Source organism: Spermophilus citellus (assembly GCF_964194105.1).
Source record: "Spermophilus citellus genome assembly, chromosome: 1".
In the NCBI taxonomy this organism is placed as follows: Eukaryota; Metazoa; Chordata; class Mammalia; order Rodentia; family Sciuridae; genus Spermophilus; species Spermophilus citellus.
The window spans coordinates 51307773-51322158 of record NC_138182.1 but is presented as its reverse complement, the minus strand read 5'-3'; the positions used below and the strand labels follow the sequence as shown (position 1 = coordinate 51322158).

Genomic DNA, 14386 nt, shown 5'->3' with positions numbered 1-14386 from the left:
TCAGAACCTCTTTATTTTTCCTCATTCCTGAACATTGGACCTGACAGTGATTTCTTTTAGAGTTTTATTTATATTGTTCCAATGTCTTTGGCTTATGTGATTTCTATTTTAAAATCTTGTGTCATTTTGAACATTTTTCCCTTGCATTCGTTGTTTTGTTTCATTGAGATACTGTAGCTGTTTTTAAATTATTTTCTTTATCTTTTGTGTTCAGCAGTTTCATTATGATTTATTTTGTCATGGTTTTCTTTTTTATTATCTCATTGGAGGTTCACTGAGTATTTTCTGTAAATCTTTAAATTTATGTCTTATGTCAAAGGTAGGAATCATTTCCTCAAATATCTTTCCTCTCCATTTGAGAATCTATAGACATATATTAAACATTTGATTAGCTATCAGAAGCTAAATTCCCTGAAGTTCTCCCTTAACATGTTTTCCTTTATAATTCCTTATATTCAAATCAGATAACTTATACTTATCAAGCTTCAATTTAATATTCCCTCTGTCATATTCATTTGGATTGTATTTTGAAGATTTAAGTATATATGGTACCCAATTCGTGATGACTCAAATTATGATTTTTTAATTTTATAATGATGTGAAAGAAGCATGCAATCAGCAGAAGCCATACTTCAAATTTTGATCTTTTCCTAAGCAGGTGTTAATTGCAGGATATTCACTCAAGTTGCTGGCCAGCAGTAATAAGCCCCAGATCCCAACCAGCAATGCAGATATGAGGGTAAGCAACTATTTCTCCACAGTGTAGTATGCTGCCAGCATTTTTTGCATACAAGTATTTAAAAAATTCAAGTTGTATTCAATTGAAGTAAAGACATAGATTCAATGTTTTGCATACAAGTATTTCAAAAATTCATGTTGTAGTCAATCTAAGTAAAGACTTAGATTTCAATGATTTTCCTACAACTGTAGGCTAATGTAAGAACTCTGATCTCATTTAAGGTAGACCAGGTCAAATTGTGATGACAACTAAATTAGGGTTATTAAATTATTTTTGATGCATAATGGTTCCACTTTAGATTTTGTAAGGGTGTAAACACATTTTAAGTCAAGAAGTTCATGTATTACGTTAGGTGGACACCAGGCCTCCTTGATGGAATATTTGGGAGATTTTTTTTAATTAAAATATATTAAACCTAGATATGTTTATACTCAAAAAAAAAAAAGACAAGGAAAATAGGAAAGGCATGCAAAGTGTCAGCAGCAATTTTTCAGAGTTAAAACCTAATTGCAAACAGTTATAGGTGAAGATACATACCAATCAGGTAGGGCAAATTAAAAAGCAATTATATGCTATAAGGTTTTAAAAATTCAGACATAAATAATGTCAAATTATTGTAACTGTGTTCTGGTAATAGAATTATAAATTGATGCAAATAATCTTAAGTAAACTCTGGTAGGAATAAATAAATCTTCATATTTTGTTAGCCAGCATTATACTTGTTAATATATTTCTTTGAGGGAAAAAAATCATATCAGTCTGTAAAATGTCTTGACTTAGAATGCTTTCCATCATTGATTGTTTTGCCAAGTAGATGGAAAGATTTTTTTTGATGTTTAGCATAAAGAAATCAATAACTAGCATGTCATGGGTATTTACTATAAAATGCTATGAATTATTTAGAAGTTATTAATGTCATGTGACATGACAGATTTTTAAAACATAACTTGGGAGCACAGTGAATAACAATTTAAATAAAGATATTCATAAATATCTGGAGGTTACAGCTATCCCTGTTAGTGCCTCAACCACATGATCTCAGTATTCATATTTTTATGCATACTGATTGTGTATTACTGAAAGCACCTGAATTTCTGCCCAAGAACTATCTCTGGTTTTATAAGCGTGTTTAGTTCATGTTCAGGGCAAGTCAGATGTTAAAGTAAGCTAAACCTCCAAACTAACAAGGAATAAAGATGGATGGTTATATATCATAGCTTCCTCATTCTTTGGGAAAGACATCACAGTCAATTATTTTTCAGGAAGGCTTGAGGGACATTACTTTCAATGATTGGACCAGAAATACAGTAATGAGGTGGGATCAGTAATGTTTTTGACAAACTCAGCTTTCAGTTTGCTCAGCAGGCTTGGTGGTAGAAAAGGGATGCTAATAGAATTTAACTATATGTAAATTGAGATAATAGGATTATGTGATAATATAGAATGTTAGTAATGACACTTAGTTGTTGGCAACAACTTGGATGTAATTACATTAATAAGCAACAAACTAGAAATAATAAGAACACTGATTAAAGGGGATCTGTGAATGTGGCTCATTGAACATGGGATTCCTAAAAGACACAGATGGGTAGGAGCCAATGAGAAGATTATGTTAGTTACATAGCCATAGAAATTCAAGAAGAGGTAATCAAAACGTCAAATGATTTAATAGAGAATTCCAGTGTCTTCACCCAAATTAAAAATTTGAGCCAGATCTTTGATTGAATGACAGTTGTAAACTCTTGGAAGACTAGATATGGCATCTACCTGTATCCTTTAATAGAGGTCTTTAAGGTCATCTGTTTGATTAACTGCACACTGAAAAAAGGAGAAAAGGAAACACAAAGATAGTATGAAGAATGTTGGCTGAGGTGACATTTATTACAGTAAACTATATCCCAGTACTCAGTATAATAGTAAGAGCATAAGGAGGGAAACGACAAGTCCAGTCCTAGACCAGTTTCTTATAAGTTCCTGATACTGGTCTCAAACTTGTAATCCTCCTGCCTCAATCTCCCTAGAGACTTGTATTACTGGAATGCACTACCATGACCAGCAGTCAATTACCTCTCTTAATGGGCCCAAGGATGGAGTATCCTTGGTCCACTGTGCTATTATCTTGTTTCATATAGAATACAATATATATATATATATATATATATATATATATATATATATATATAAAAGATATGTGTGTATACACACATATGTATATATGTATTTATTTATTTATATATATATATATATATATATATACACACACACACACACACACACACACATGCATATGTGTGTGTGTATATTTAAATATAAAATTTGAAAATTTTATACTGGTCCCTGATTGTATGGTAAGAGCCATTATGAAAGGAAAAGTAAGTGGAAATCTCTGGAGCTCTCAAGTACAACTCAGAAAGTAAATCAGAAATAATACCAGTCTTGGGTAAAATGGTAAAGAATGGTTGCTCTTTCAAATATTCATGATTACCATGGTGGTTGTTCCTATCACATCTCAATTTTTCACTATTTTAATTGTAAATATTAGCAGATATTAATTGTTTAAAATAAAGGGTTTTGTTGTGACATTTTCACACATGCAAATAATCTGATTTGATAATATCCATTTCTCTATTACCTTCTTAACTCCTTTCTCCCAGCTTTGTTCCCTTTCCTGATAGTCTCCTTTCTATTTTAATACTATCCCTTCTGCCTGTATTTCACACATGAAAGCAATCAGCTGATACTTGTCTTTCTGAGACCAGCTTATGTAACTTAACATAATGTTCTCCTGTTCCTCCCATTTTAATGTGAAAAACATGATGTTTTTAAGTTTGAATAATACTGTATTTTATGTATATGTATCACAATTTCTTTATTTATCCACTGATGGGCATGTAGGCTGAGTCTGTAACTTGGATATTGTGAACAGCGCTATGATAAAAATGGGGGTATGCAGACATCTCTGTAGTATGCTGACTTTGATTCATTCAGGTATTTACCCAAGAGTGAAATTCCTGAAACATATGGGAGTTCTCACTTTAGTATATTGAGAAACCTGCATACTGTTTTCTACACTAGCTGTATTAATTTACATTCCCACCAAGAGTGTACAAGGGTTCCTCTTTCCCTGTATTCTTGCCAGCATCAAGTCACAATTTAATTGCAAAATTTAGATGGATCACTTTCATGACAACCACAGTCCTAATTACTGGCGTCTTTACTAAAAAGACAACAATATATTGACCATATAGTGGCCTGCACTAGGAGGGAAATAACAGAGAGCACTCCTTTCATATATGCAGGCAGTTATGTTAACTTTTGTAAGCATTCCCAGTATAATTCAGGGACACCTTAATTGTTTTAACTTCACTGTGTGAGATGTGAAGTAATGTGTTCATTATATTTCCCCACAATATTCTAGATAGATAATTCAGGTCATCCGCGTAACAGACACCAAGATTAGATTGGATGAACATAATATTTATTGGGGCAAATACATGGGAAAAAGGAGAAGCAAATATTGAAGCTATACAACTATGGGAATGAAATGTCATCTGTGATGAAGATAGAAGGGAGGAGGGCTCGACAGACAACATCTCAAACTGCTTCACAATTCTTGGAAGTTTCTGATCATTACAAATGGAATGCTTTAAGCCAAAGTCTTATGACAGGATTTCCATATGTAGTATGTATGAGCCTGTTATGCTTAGTAATTGGTTGAGAATTGCCTGTGGGAAGTGTAGCCTCAACAAGAATTTATTAATGTATTCCGAGTGCAGCAGCTCTGGTTTTCCATCAAATATTACTCTCTGGAGCAGAGTTAAATAGTACATGTTCTCATAATCACTAAAATAATATGGACTAATGTACTCTGATTTTATATATGGTCAATTCTCTATCATAACATACTACTTACTCTTCTGTTCCTGAAATTTATCTGAAATGTGTTCCCAAAATCTGAAAAATTTTAGAACCACATTTAAACTTTGCTTCTCAGGGGATGAAGTGTTTTGGAAAGGACATATGTACAGATATTGGCTTGCATTGGATGTGATTTTTGTAAAAAGTTTATTATCTTGCATTTTATGTTTAAACATTTTCCATATTACTTAAGACATAGACCTATAATATCTACATTTGTAGCAGACTACCTATCTAAACTTCTTGAGATTATTGGATATCCAGCATCAACTTGCAAAATCCATGTATTCATTACTTCTAGCTCTGTGTTACTACTAGCAGCCATTTAAAGATTATTTGAAATGAAGTGTCATTGAACATAAAATTATATATAACACAAAATAAGAATAATAGTAGCTCTTATTGTTTATCTTGCTTATACAGTATTGATAATAGTAATTTGAAATTACAAGATAACCATAGTTTATATATTCTCAATAATAGATCACTTTTTTCTTTTTATTTCTGATAACTCCAGGTTAACATGCAAGCACATATAAAATTAGTATTGCATTTTGAATTTATCATATATTATAGCACTTTTGTTTTTTGTATCTTCCCTGTTAAATCAGAATGTACCCATGAATAAAAAATATTTTATTCAATTTGTATCCCTATATCATCAAATTAAAAAGAATAGTCTGTTTACGGCAGACTAGAACAACTGTCATTGGAATCTATTCCATTCAAATTGTAATTGAATGTTTCAGAAAGCTTTATAAAACTTAATTTAATTTGATGTCATTTGTGACTACGTAGATGGGACTGGAGACACAAGTAAGCCAGGCACTGCAAGGTAAGTATCACATGATCTTACTATTCAAATATGGTATCTATACATGTTGATATCATAGGAGTTGAGAATAGAATGGTAGGTCCAGTGGCTAGGGAGAGGAGAAGAGTGAGGAGGGAGGATGGGAAAGATTGATCAATGGCTATTAAATTATAGTTTCATAGGAGTGAAAATGTCTGCTGTGCTATTGCACAATAATGTGAATATAGGCAGTAGTACTATAAAAAAAGCTAGAAAAAATAATTTTGAAAGTTTTTACATTTGAGTAGATTGTTATGTTTAGTCTGATTTAAATATTTTACGATGTTTACATGTATCCAAACTTCATATTGTACAGTAATATGTACAATGTTCTATGTTTTCGTGTTTGTGCAAATGATTTCATTTTAAAAATTAAAACTTAAATTAAATATGCATCCTCAAATGTATTAAATTTTCCATAAGATCACAGACAAGAATTTGCTTTTCTGAAAATTGTTCTTCAGAACAGTTGCAGGGAATTATGTAACAGCTATCTAACAGAAAGAGACTTCTGGTGAGATAAAGAAAATTTCATATAGCAAATGTAAAAAATATTGTGTGTCTCAAGAGCATAAAGGTGGAGATGACTCCTTTGAAAATAAAAGCCCAAGAAATATTAAATTATGGGGGGAAGTTGTTTGAAAATAAATAAGGAGGAATTTCATTTTAATTAAGAATATGTGAATTTATTTTCAATATGATCAACACTAAATGTTTTGATGTCAGTTATTAATGACATTGTCATAAATAGACAATATGGAGACTTTAGCATTCAGGATCATCATTTTCCTTTGCTTTTTGTCTCCAGTAATCTAAGCTTTTGTTATTGTTGCTATTGGTTTTGGTTGTGATGACAGTATGAACTCAATGAACGTGCATATGCACACACCCACACACACATCTGTACATCACAAACACATACATATGTGTATACAGTGTATACACACACACACACTATCACACTGTATTAGGAAATGTATTTGTATATGAAATTAGTAGCAGAAGATTTTTGTATTCTGAAGGACACAATAGATGGTCTCTGAATGAAATATAAAGTCAAACTTCAGTCTTAAACTAATATCACTATTCTTTATATAGAAAACAAAGACACAATTTTTTTTTCAAGTAAAGTTACAGAAACCAAAATTTTATTGCACTAGTTCTGCCTTGTCTAGGCCTTACAGTTGATGTGAAGGAGTTAGCAGTAGGTGCAGGCAGAGGAGTGTATAAACCATGTGGAGATACAAAGGAAAGGTATATTCAAAGGTATCTAAGCTATTTGTTCACTGTTGAAAATGAAGCCATGAGACTAGAAAATATAAGAAAAATCCTCAAAATATATAAATACTGAGAAAAATGTCAAATAAAATATCAAAGTGATAGCAACATAATTGGCCAAGTCAATTTATCCGTTGTGGATTTGCAATGTTTTAGTTTTAAAATGGAAAAGCATCATGAAATTTATATTTTTTTGATTTACAGCTACTTAAATATAATTCAAATATATGACACTAACAATCACATAGGTTGGCTACAAAACAAGAATTTGCCCTTTAAAACTGTTAATGTTATAAAGAAATAAACATAGAAGAGGTAAAAAAAAAATTGTCACCAGAATAACCTGATCAATTTTTTTCTATATGCTTATGCTTCAGTTTCTCTTCTCTACTTCTCTTTCCAACAAACTGTAAGTTAAATATGCACAAAGGTCATCTAGACTCAGATCAGGGATTGTTTTGCTGGGATGAAAGAAAATATACATTGCACATGAAATTTATATTTTCCTTAGAATCCTGCATTTGATGGGATGGAAAGAAACACCTGCCTCGACTATATGTTAAGCAGAGACTGCCTCATATTTGCCTCAGGAACATTTACAAGCATGTCATCTCCTTCTTTTCAAGGATCCATAAAAAGCAACAACATCATTTAAGAATTTTATCTTTTCTTAGAGTAGGCTTTCTTCTCAGATTTCAGAACATCCCTTTGGAACACATAAAGAAAACAAATAACTCCGACTTTAAACCCACAAGCATCGTGTAGGCTCAGTGCTATGCACATTGTGGCCATGTATTTGATCACGTGTTCAAGTCAACTTTATATGAAGCTGTCTCCAAACAGAAATATTTATAGAAATGACGAAAGAGTATGATGCAGACACTTATTAAACTGTCAATTAACAGAAGCAAAGTATAGGTAACATACAATAAGATGAATGATGATATGGCTGAAAATAAATGCGGTGTGATGTTTTAGACATATAACTGTATAAATAAATATAAACTGTATAATGAATATACAATCCTCTAACATTTTTGTAATATTGTATTTCAAATTTAGATTCATTCTCAAATGAAAGCTTTAAAATATATGTCTGCCTTATCATATTCCCATTAGTATTTACTTATTAAAGTTATCAATTCTATAGATTAAAAAGGCAAAATGAACAATAAAACTAAAATAATTTTATTGTGCTGTTGGTATATTTGGCATCTGTATTGAAAATTTTGTCATTATATTTTTCTTGTTATTATAGAATATTATATTTTCCAGTAGGAAATTCTCTTTATTCATATTAAAATCACATCTTTAACCTTTGGAGCTCTATTTTTTCCTTATAACCCCAGGATGGAGATGAGAACTTGTGAAATTTTAGCTTATTAATATTATGTGAAAATTTTAAAAAACTGATTTTTTATTTATTCTTCTTGTAGTGTCTCATGAGATGAGAGTAACATCATAATGACACATGATATAACACTGATACTAAATATGAACAATATCTGTGATACATTAGCACTACTTTTCTTTTATTGGTATCTTTTCCCTCCAATATATCACAGGTCCCAAACCCTCTGTTTCCTTTTGTTCACTAATGGTACATTCACCTACATTTTTCAGACTTGACATTAAATAACTTTAATTACTGCATTGGTAAGTTTAATGTTTTTTAAATATATTTATTCTGATATACTCATTAAGTATCCTCCAATACATCATTTTGGAATTACTTTCTTTTCTGGCCAAGCCCTTTTTCTTTTTCTTTTATTTTGGGAGAATGGGGGTACCGGGGATTGAATTCTGGAGCACTCGGCCACTGACTCACATCCCCAGCCTTATTTTGTATTTTATTTAGAGACAGCATCTCACTGAGTTGCTTAGCACCTGGCCATTTCTGAGGCAGGCTTTGAATCTGTGATCCTCCTGCCTCAGCCTCCAGAACTGCTGGGATTATGGGCATGCTAACCAAGCCGCTTTTCAAGGTAACTTTTCATGTTAATCTCCTTTTAAATAGTAATAGCAATTTAATTTTTAGCATATCAGATGACAATGTCAAAATAGAATACTTTCATTATTCAGCTAGAAACAATGCACAGTCAACTTCTGCGAATCAGCTCCCAACCCACTAATAAAACACTTTGCTCTCTTTTTTTCCTTGTCAGTTGTCAGTGCTGGATAAAATTATTAAAACTGTATTTTAAAAATGGTCTGTGTAATTAATGAAATTAGTAGGATAAAGGTAGTTATGATTTTCTTTTAAATTCAAATAATAGGTAGAGTTCTCAAGACAAAGATAATCATAGATTGTCTGAATTGTATTAATCTGTATTTGTATGTGCAAACCAATAAATATATGTATATATATCCATATATGTACATATATATTTATGATTTTGCTTGTCATATAAAATTATATAAATTTATCATGTACAACATGCTGCCTCAAACATGTATACAATTGTGCAATAACTGAGTGAAGCCCACTAACATCTGCATGGGTTCAAATACTCACTATTCAGATACCTAAGTTTGAATCCTTCTGATTCATTTTTTTCTATCTGTATTTAATTTAGGAAACTATCTAAAGGATGTGGAGCTATGTTCTAGATAAAATATTTTTGAAAATTTCTAAGGCTATATAAGGCCTTCCAGAACAATACAGATTAAGGGACACTATCATCCTCACAATGTTACCTTCTTCAGTGCTATAGTCAGCTATCTGATGATACATTCTGTTCATCCTGTTTATTATCTCATCATATCTGACATAGTATTTATCAGGTATATATAGCTGTGGTCTTCAGAAAAATATTGGATGCATTGTTTATGACCTCATTTCATTTGTAAATACTGAAAAAAAATATTTTTATTAGGTAGTTGGATTCATAAATTAAGATGATTTATAAAATAGTGACTAGATATGAAAATAATTAAATTTTCATTTTTGTTTTGAATCCACTTATTACTTGGATGCTCTGTGATTACTAAATTCAGAATCAGTAGTAAACAAGACAGTGGGAGATATGACCTGAGAAATCATGTATATGAGAATCACAACTCTCTGCACTGGCTCAAACTGAATAAACATGCATGTTCCAACAATGAAGGTATTTGTATTTCCTGTATTTTCTTTTTCTAGTTGATTATTCCATTGATTTCTAATATATCTATGTCAACTTTGACTCTACTCCCAGATTCAGATCTGAAGACTGTTAAATAGGTACTCATTTAATAACTTTTGATATTTAGCCTTTCTAAATCTGTTCTACAATATTTACAGACTGATTTTCAGTTATCTTTAGTTCACTGCCACCTACTTAAATTTAGGGCATCAGAGGCCTCCTCATTCATTCCCATTAACTATAAATAAACTTGGTCATAAAGTTATTATTCTAAATGTGAAACAGTTTCTGTTCTATCTATATTAAAAAAAAACTGCAGGATTTTAAAAAAATGTTTCCAACTTTCAGTGGGGTTCAATTAATATGACATGTAATTATATAGAAGAAAAAAATATCTCTACACATTTCTCTCAAATTCTGTCTCTTTGCCTCTAATGCAGGGTTGAGTGAGAAATGTGGCAGTAAGCCAACCTGCCCTTCTTCCAAAATCAGCCACAATAGAATCTGCTGGATTGAAATAGAACATTTGGAGTTTAGTTTGGCACTCAGTACATTCAACTGGTACTATATTTGTGACATGATTCACTGGGCCAACTGCCCAGAGGAACTCTGTGTATGGCTTCCCAGTTTTGAAATATGGAAAAGAGTTCATGACCACCAAGCTTTGTAAACCCACATTTCTGAAAATTATATTTCTCTATTTAAAAAGGCTGTGAGATAGCCAGATGTGTGTATTGGGAAAAATCAACCATTTTGTGAAAAGGCTTTTGTGTACAATTTCTAAAAACTCATTGGTATCACTTGAATTGGTTACACATTGCTTTCTGGCACAGTAATTTATGTATTTCTGTAGTTGGCTAAAAATGATCAGCATTCAAATTCCATTCAAAGAGTCTACAAATATATCATCAGTGATATTGTGTTTTATTAAATATGCTGTTAGGAAAACTATGTGGTACTGTGGAAAGAATATGAACTTTGTGTCACTAAAGTCTGGTTAAGAATCCACATTCATTCACATAGTTGCTGTGAAAGCATCAAAAAATCTATTAACTACATTTCACAAGATTTAGTTCTCAAACCACCTGAAAAATTGTCACATTGGGAGGTGGGAATGAATACTTGAGATAACCTGTGTGAAAGCCGACCGCTGCCTCCCTATGAGGAAATGACTGCCATTTCCAGAAAGGACAGATTTTGCTGAGTTTATTTAGACTTAGTTTTGAGTTAACTCCCAAACTAAAGTTCACCAAATTCAATATGGCATGTGTAATTTAAATAAAGTAGAATAGGGATCAAATAATTGTGGGTTGATTTGAGGTCTTGACATGGACATTAATGAATCATATAATGATTATAATAATAATACCGACAACAACAATAATTTGCAAGAACTGTAACCAGTCTACGCCTCATTTTCCTAAACAAAATGTTTCTAATTGGCAAGCAGTTTTTTCTATACATACCTCCAAGAAGGGTAGAAAGGATTATAACATGAATAAAATAGGAATAGAAAAAAACAATATGAAGATAACCTGTGAATTGTTCATTCTTTCCTATACTTATTGACCTAACTAATTTTTTGGATGAGAATTGAATATCTCTTGATCAAATCATGATTGAGTCTGATCATTATGATTATGACTTTAACTTTGTGTTTTTTTATACAGTTAGAAATATTGCCATAAATTGTGCCACAAAAATCAGTACTCTTATAATTCTCACATATCAGAAAGAAATCTAGGAGATGCAGTGAACGTTTTCTTTGAAAATAAATAAATGAACTATTAATAATGTTAATCATTAGAATTCACAAAGCATAACAGACTAATGGTTGGAATAACAGACTTCTTCTTTTACACTAAAAAGTATTTAGTCTTCATTTATTCAAATGTTCCTAATTAGGACAGCTCTGATTGAGTATTTTGACCCTTTGTACATCAGTTCTTTCCAAGGCAAATTTTTACTTGCTCTCTTTCTCATTAAGCTTCTGTTTGAAATTGATTCATATTCAGAACTGAAGGTGAAGAAACCTAGGCATTCATTTAGATGATTAATTAGAAAGAAAAAAAATTATTCAGTCTGAAAAAAAATGATATACAGCCCTATTAGCCACTCAATATTGGTCAAGAATGATATGTGATTCCCAGAAGTATGACTCTCTTTCCTTGGAACGATGGAATTGCTATTAGGATTAGACTTCTACCAACTGAGCTGATTTTACTGAACTGGCCAGCTATTCCAAATGTGCTCATGACATGCTTACAAATGCTCCCTTTATTTAAAGCATAATATTTAAACTAACTTTGGAACTTATTAATTCACTTTCTTCAAATTTACCTTAGCAGATGGAAAAAAAAACATTTTTTTTAAAGCAGAGTACTAATATATAATATCACTGGCTCTTGCCAATATAACTTGTTCTTGCTTTAGATTGGGTATGATTTTTTTCTGCCTTAAAGGTTAATAGGCTAGATTTTGGAAATATCTATTCCATATATACCCTTTGTGAGTTTGTTGTACTTATAGATTTTCCATCCATTATAATCACTGTGATAACTACAAGTAATTAAGAAGACTACCTTGCATATCTTCCATTATCTTCAATAAATAATATACAGTTCTACTTTGTATTACACTACTTTCTCAGACAATTATAGTTTACTAATAGGAAACTGAAATATATTTAATGAGTAATATAGACAGTTGATATTTTCATTAGGCTATTTATTTCCAGGTTTTTAAAATCAGGAAATATACTTCTGAAACAATTAAGAAAGCAAATATTTATTCTAAAAAATAAAATAATAAGTTCTCACTGAATTATTTCAATAAGTGTTCTATAACTAAAAATACAATCTGTTTCTATAATAGTAAGGTGAGACTGAAGCAAGTTTGTTTAACATCAAAAGCAGGAAAACTTGGAGCAGTTATATACGAAGGGTCTGATAACAAAAGAAATAAATGACATTTGTTATTTATAAATATTGTAAACTACTATAAATTATTTTTGATAACTGCATTTATCACTTTTTTTTCAGTTATTAATAAAGTAAAGAATAAAGTTATCCCCTCTCACCCATTACTTTAAACTGCTACCAACTGTAAGCAAATATTCAATAATATTTTTGCCACACAAAGACATATTGGCAGATGATACAGAACTCAAATACATTGTATTTAAAAAAAAAAAAAACCCTACTTCTAGCTTGGTGAGGTGGCATGGGTTTATAATCCCAGAGAATTGGTCGACTGAAGCAGAAGGATTAACAAGTTTGAGACCAGCCTATAATTTAGTGAGTTCCTGTCCAAAAAAAGAAATTTAAATGGGCTAAGGGTATAGGTCAGTGATAGAGAGGCTATGAATTCAATGCCAGTACCAAAAAAAAAAAAAAAAAAAAAAAGAAAAGAAAAGAAAGAAAGAAAGAAAAAAGGAAATCCCTAGTTATGACACTTTAAAACTCTGAAAGCACCTTATATAAAAGATTTGAGAATTTTGTCATAATATCCTAATGGTTGATATAGTTTATATTGTAATATGATCATGTGAGAATATACTTATTCACTAAAAACAAGACAGAACATCTTGTCCTGAAAGATGAGCTTCTGAGTTTCATAGATTCTTAAACATTATTCATGAAAGGTAAGAGTGCTTGAATGGTATTTTCCTCAAAGCACAAATCCCAAACAGGATTGACATGAAACAAAATGTATACAATCTACTATGCCAATAGTAACCCCTGATGCAGCTGTCCCTTGGTATCCGTGGGGGATGGGTCCCTGGATATCCAAAGGAACTAAAATCCTCAGATGCTTACATCATTTACACAAAATGCCAAATTTACATGTACAGAACTTAGAGTCCTTAATACTATGTAGATTTTATGTGAATGTTATCATACTCCACTGATTAAGTAATAATGACAAGAAAAAATACTCTGCATGATACATTTTTATTCTTAATTTTTTTGATCCATGCATAATTGAATTCATTGATGCTGAACCCTCAGATATAGGGGACTGGCTGTAATGGCCGGAAATAAATACAACTAAAATATTCTGGACTCAAGTCTTTCAGTCATAAATAAGCATATCTGTATAATATATACTTATATGTGTATAAAATAGTACATATTGTGTGTGTGTATATATATATATATATATATATATATATATATATATATATATTTGGTTTCTTTAAATGAGGTGCTTTTAAATATGAACTACATAATTCTAGGTTGCATAATATAAAAATAATTTACATGCATATAGTGCTACACTTGATACTAATATTCCAAAAAGAAAACACCAAACAATGTGTTTTTAATCTAAATATTTTAGTATGGATATCTCAAAAATATATAATAATTCATTGTGAAAATACATTACTACAAATTTAATAATAGTTTAATAATAATTCATCATCTCTTCCACCTTAACAGATGTCTTGAAAAATGATCTTTACAATCAATT

General features: G+C 31.1%; 1 long non-coding RNA gene across 1 annotated transcript; it reads left to right on the top strand.

The window, feature by feature from the left end:
• The first annotated feature begins 669 nt into the window (after positions 1-669).
• On the top strand, positions 670-9898 carry LOC308655588. Its single transcript, XR_014023479.1, has 3 exons — positions 670-739; positions 8647-8773; positions 9786-9898. It is a non-coding gene; the product is annotated as an uncharacterized lncRNA (long non-coding RNA).
• The last annotated feature ends 4488 nt before the right edge of the window (positions 9899-14386 follow it).